The following is a 5,903-nucleotide window of genomic DNA, read 5'->3' as shown; positions in this document are numbered from 1 at the left end:
CATCCTTTTTTGCTTTGTCCATTGAGAGATGGGCAATTCTGACTCCAACTGGGGATGCAATCACTCAATCCAATTTCTACCACTGACACAAGGCTCACTGGCTTTTTGTTACCTGGCTTATCCCTGCCACCCTTAAATAAAGGAACAACTTCAACCACTATGTGGCGTCATAACTGTGGCCGACAAGATGGCAGGTGGGCTGAGGAATGGTTGATGGAATTTAATACAGAGAAATGTGAGGTGTTACATTTTGGGACGTCTAACAAGGGCAGGACCTACACAGTGAATGGTAGGGCCCTGGGGAGTGTAGTAGAGCAGAGGGATCTAGGAGTGTAGGTGCATGGTTCCTAGAAGGTGGAGTCGCAGGTAGATATGGTGGTCAAAAAGGCTATTGGGACATTGGCCTTCATCAGGCAGAGTATTGAGTATAGAAGTTGGGAGATCATGTTGCAGTTGTATAAGACGTTGGTGAGACCATATTTAGAGTATTGTGTACAGTTCTGGGCACTATGCTATAGGAAATATATTGTCAAGTTTGAAAGGGTTCAGAGAAGATTTACGAAGATGTTGCCAGGACTAGAGGGTGTGAGCTATAGGCAGAGGTTGAGTAGGCTGGGACTCTATTCCTTGGAACGCAGGAGGATGAGGGGCGATCTTATAGAGGTGTATAAGATCATGAGAGGAATAAATCAGGTAGATGCACAGAATCTTTTGCCCAAGTGGGGAAATCGAGGACCAGAGGACATTGGTTCAAGGTCGGGTCTCCAGCAGGGAGAGATTCAAACGTCTCACACCCCAACCCCCCGCCCCCCCAAAAACACACCCAACATAAAATAACAAAAACTACATAAACACACAGAAGGGGAAAAGATTTAATAGGAATCTGAGGGGTAACTTGTTCACACAAAGAGTGGTGGGTGTATGGAACAAGCTGCCAGAAGAGGTAGTTGAGGCTGGGACAATCCCAATGTTTAATAACAGTTAAAACAGGTACATGGAAAAGACAAGTTTGGAGGGATATGGAACAAACGCAAATAGGGAGTCAAAGGGTATCATCGGGATTGGTTGGAAAGTGGTTGAAGTCAGACTCTCCGTAGACTCCAACATTGACTGGCTCATTTCCAAACACCATTTTGGACTCAACAGTGAACACTTGCACAAGATGCTAGTGGAGTCGGTGAACATGGCTCGCCAGCTGTGAGTGAGACTTCTAGTTACCCAACTGCATACACAACTGATAGGTGAGGGGATAGATACAAGCTAAATGGTCAGACTTCAATGTGAAGTCATCACTTCCAAGCCCCGGTCATATAGCAGAGTATTTCTGCAAATGCCGAGAAAAGCTTTGGAGCCGCTGTGGAGAGATCACAGTGAGGATAAAATAAATATCAAATCTAATTAAATGTTTTCAATTATTTAGTTATACAACCAGGTGCCATTGTAGCTGAAAATCAGAATTCTGTTTTGAATGAATTCTGTAACTCAGCCTCCCAACCCTCTGGACTCGAATCCAAAGATTCATCCGCTTCTGTATGAAGGAATTTCTTCTTATCTCAGGATCAGTGTGTTCCAGTCATGGCGAAAGGCAAAGGTGGCAAGATTAGGGAACCTTTGATGACAAAGGATATTGGAGGTTTGATCAGGGTAAGAAAATAAATATTTTTGTACGTATAAGCAATGGGATTGAGAGACACTTGAAGAACATGATGCAGGAGTGAACGTAAGAAATTAGGAGAGTAGAAAATAAGCTATGGCATTCCTTGGTAAATAAGATTAAGGAAAATCTCAAGAGCCTCTAACTGGTAAAAGTGGGTCTTTTACTTTTAGCTTAGTGTTTGCTATCTGGGCAGAATCTGAACTACAAAAATGTCTGAAATGTCGTCACTTCTGGCTCCGCCTTAGATTCTTCTCCTTCCAGTATCATGAACTGTTACGCTTTAAGAAATTAACCCTTTACATTCCACATGATTTTTACAAACAATATGGATAAAGTTATTAACTTCCTTTCATGGAATGTGAATGGTTTGAACCATCCCATTAAGAGACATTTTCTGTTTAAGTTCTTCGTAGACAAAATGCTCAGATTATCTTTGTTCAGTAAACTCATGCAAGGAAAGATGACAATCACCGATTTTTAAAGTTTTGGAGAGGACAGCAGTTTCATTCAAATTCACAGGCTAAGGTGAAAGGAGTCTCTATTTTTATTGACTCCTCAATTTTGTTTGTTCATTATGAAACAATTTCTGATCCATATGGTAGATTTTTGATGATTACTGGTGTTTTTCATAACCAAAATGTTGTTATGGTGAATGTTTATGCACCCAATATTGATCACCCTGAGTTTTTTTTAAACAGTTAATCGAATCTTTTCCTAATTTAAATGAACATCTTTTAATAATGGGTGGAGATTTTAACTGCTGTTTGAACCCCTTGATGGACAGGTCTGCAACTGATCATGTGCTTCCAAATAAATCAGCTAGTTTTATCAATTATTTTTTACTTGACTGTGGAATGTTAGAAGTCTGGAGATTCCTACACGCAAATGACAAAGAATTTTCTTTTTTCTCTCATGTATAGCAGTTACTCCAGGATTGACTACTTTATAATAGATTATCAGCTAATTTCATTGGTCGTTGCGTGTGAGTACGATGCAATTGCTATTTCTGATCGTGCAACATTGAAACTATCAATTAAACTACCTGATTCCAAGTGTAGTTTAATACTACTTTGCTTCAAGATCTAAATTGTGTTAATGTTATTAAAGATCAGATTGCTTTTTTCTTCTTAACAAATTCTACTGAAGAAATATCCAATGGTGTAGTCTGGGATGATTTTAAGGCATATATTCGTGGACAAATTATTTCATACTCCGCGGGATTAAAAAAAAACTCCAAATGAATATATTGGCTGATGAGATTAAAGAAATTGATGACAAATATTCAAAAGCTCCTAGTCTAGAGCTCTATAAGAATAGTTGAACTTCAATTGAGACACGATTTGTTGGTAGTTTAATCGATTGAGAATCAGTTACTTAAAATCAAAAGTCAATTTTATATATATGGCGATAAATCTGGTAAATTAGTCGCCAAACCTCAGGTTACTGAAGTGAGTAAACGGGATGGTACATTGACTGTAGACCATGCTGAAATCTAATCCTTTCAGGAATTTTATACCTACCTATACCAATCAGAATTTCCTACAGATTCCAATATAATGCATAAGTTTTTAAAAAAATGAACTTGCCAAATTTACCACATAATGAGTCTCTGTTAGACGAACCCATCACGGAGGAAGAAATACAGAAAGCAATCCTTTTGATGAATTCTGGTAAAGCTCCTGGTTTAGATGGGTTTACAGAGGAAATTTAAAAGTATTTCTCAAGTTTACTGTCTCCCTGGCTACGCAAGGTTTTTAAAGAAGCCTTTTTAATGAATAGATTACTACAATCCTTTTATGAAGCATCTATTTCCTTAATTCTTAAAAAGATAAAGATCCTACTGAAGTGACATCATATAGACCTATATCACGGTTAAATGTAAATTCCAAAATTATTTCCAAAGTATTAGTTATGAGATTGGAAAATATTTTACCGCAAATTATTACTGAAGATCAGACAGGTTTTATTTAAAATCGTTACTCATACTTTAACATTAGGAGATTAATGAATATCGTATATACAGCGTCAAATAAAATTTCAGAATATGTCATTTCACTTGATGCTGAGAAGGCATTTGATAGAGTAGGTTGGGAATACTTATTCAATACACTTGAAAAATTTAAGATTGGTCCAAAATATATCTCTTGGATCAAGCTGATATATCATATACCTCAGGCTTCTGTACTTACCAATAATCAGAGATCCCCTTTTTTCAGGCTCTTTCGAGGAACTAGACAGGGCTGTCCTTTAAGTCCTTTATGTTTGATATCGCTTTGGAACCTTTGGCCACCGCTATTAGGGAATCCCCTAATATTTTTGGTATTGTCCGTGGGAATAAGACATATAAGTTATCTCTTTATGCAGATTATCTGTTATTATTCATCTCTAACCCTGAGAAATCTATTCCGGCAATAGTAGCTCTACTTATTCAATTTAGTAGTTTTTCTGGTTATAAACTAAATCTTAGCTTTTTCCATTAAACAATCTAGTTTCGGATTATGAACAGTTTCCATTTAGATTGACTACCAAATGGTTTACTTATTTAGGCATTAAGATTACCAAGAAACACAAGGATTTATTTAAAGCCAATTTTACGCATCTAATTGACCATATCAAACAACAGTTCACTAAATGGTCACCATTGTCCTTATCTTTAATAAGCCGAATCAATGCTATTAAAATGTTTATTTTACCTAAATGTTTGTATTTATTTCAGACAATACCAATTTTTATTGCTAAATCTTTCTTTGATATTATTGACTCCAAAATTTCTTCATATATGGCAGAATAAAAATTCCAGACTAAGTAAAAAATACTTACAGAAATCAAAAAAAGACGGTGGTTTGGCACTGCCGAACCTTAGATTCTACTATTGGGCAGTTAATGCTCGCTATCTAACGTTTTGGACAAAAAGATTTAGAAGAAACCCAATGCTCAGGATGGATAAATCTTGAACATGATTCTATGCAACGACTATCATTGGCTTCTATTCTAGGGGCCTTGTTTACCTTTTACAATTACGAGATTGAATAAATAAATAAACGACTAACCCAACATACACTCTGTATATGGTTTCAATTTCGTAAGTTTTTTGGATTGAATGATTTTATCTTATCGAGTCCTATCATATCTAATTTTTTCTTCCAACCTTCTAGTAGTGATCAAGCCTTTCTGTTATGGAAGAGGAAGGGATTAGTAGCTTTTCGTGATTAGTTTTTGGATGGTTGTTTTATGTCTTTTGAACAACTCTCCAATAAATATAATCTACCTAACTCACATTTCTTTAGATATTTACAAATTAGACATTTGAGGGCTACTCTACCCTTTTTTCCATTACCACATCAACCCGAAATCTTGGGAAATTTTTTACATTTGAACCCTTGCTTAATAATAACTATTTATGAGTTGATTTTGAAATTAAAAATAGATATTTGAGAAAATTAAGTATGACTGGCAAAGAGAACTCCAAATTTCCCCATCTTCAATTAGTTAATACTTCCTCAATGTGTGCAAGACATGCTTTGATACAATTCAAGGTGGTTCAGAGCTCATATGACAAAAGATACGTTAGCTCGTTTTTATAGTCATATAAATCCTACCTGTGACAGATGTAATTCTGAAGTGGCCTCATTGACTCATGTTTTGGTCCTGCCCACTTTTGGAAAAATATTGGAAAGACATTTTTGATACTATTTCCGTAGTTTTAGGTATTGATTTACAAGCTCATCCCATTACTGTAATTGTTGGGCTACCAATGTTAGATTCTAGTCATCTGTCCCGTTCCGCCCATCGGCTGATTGCTTTTACCACATTAATTGCCAGAAGATCTATCTCATTTAAATGGAAAGACTCTAATCCTTCGACCACACTCCATTGGTACTCTGAAACGATATCATGTTTAAATTTAGAAAAACATTAGTAGAGACATTGTTGAGCCACTGGTTAAATTTGATAGGACTTGGGGAATTGTCCAACATTATTATGTCCCCACTCCAACTGTTATAATAATTATTTTCCCTTTATACGGTGGAACGGACTTGACGACAAACAGGGACTTAAATTGTGAAAATAATTTGCAACCCAGATTCTGTTTTGCTTTTTTTTTTCTAGTTTAGGGGGGTTTTGTTTTTTCTTTTTTCTCTTTTTTCTTTTTATCTTTTTGTTTTTATATATACAAGTTCTCTTTTAAACACTTAACTATATTTAAGAATTTACAAGAATGATTCCAGGAATATGATGAGAGTTT

Source organism: Leucoraja erinacea, chromosome 12 (genome assembly GCF_028641065.1).
Source record: "Leucoraja erinacea ecotype New England chromosome 12, Leri_hhj_1, whole genome shotgun sequence".
Classification (NCBI taxonomy): Eukaryota; Metazoa; Chordata; class Chondrichthyes; order Rajiformes; family Rajidae; genus Leucoraja; species Leucoraja erinaceus.
Note: the sequence above shows the minus strand (reverse complement) of the source record.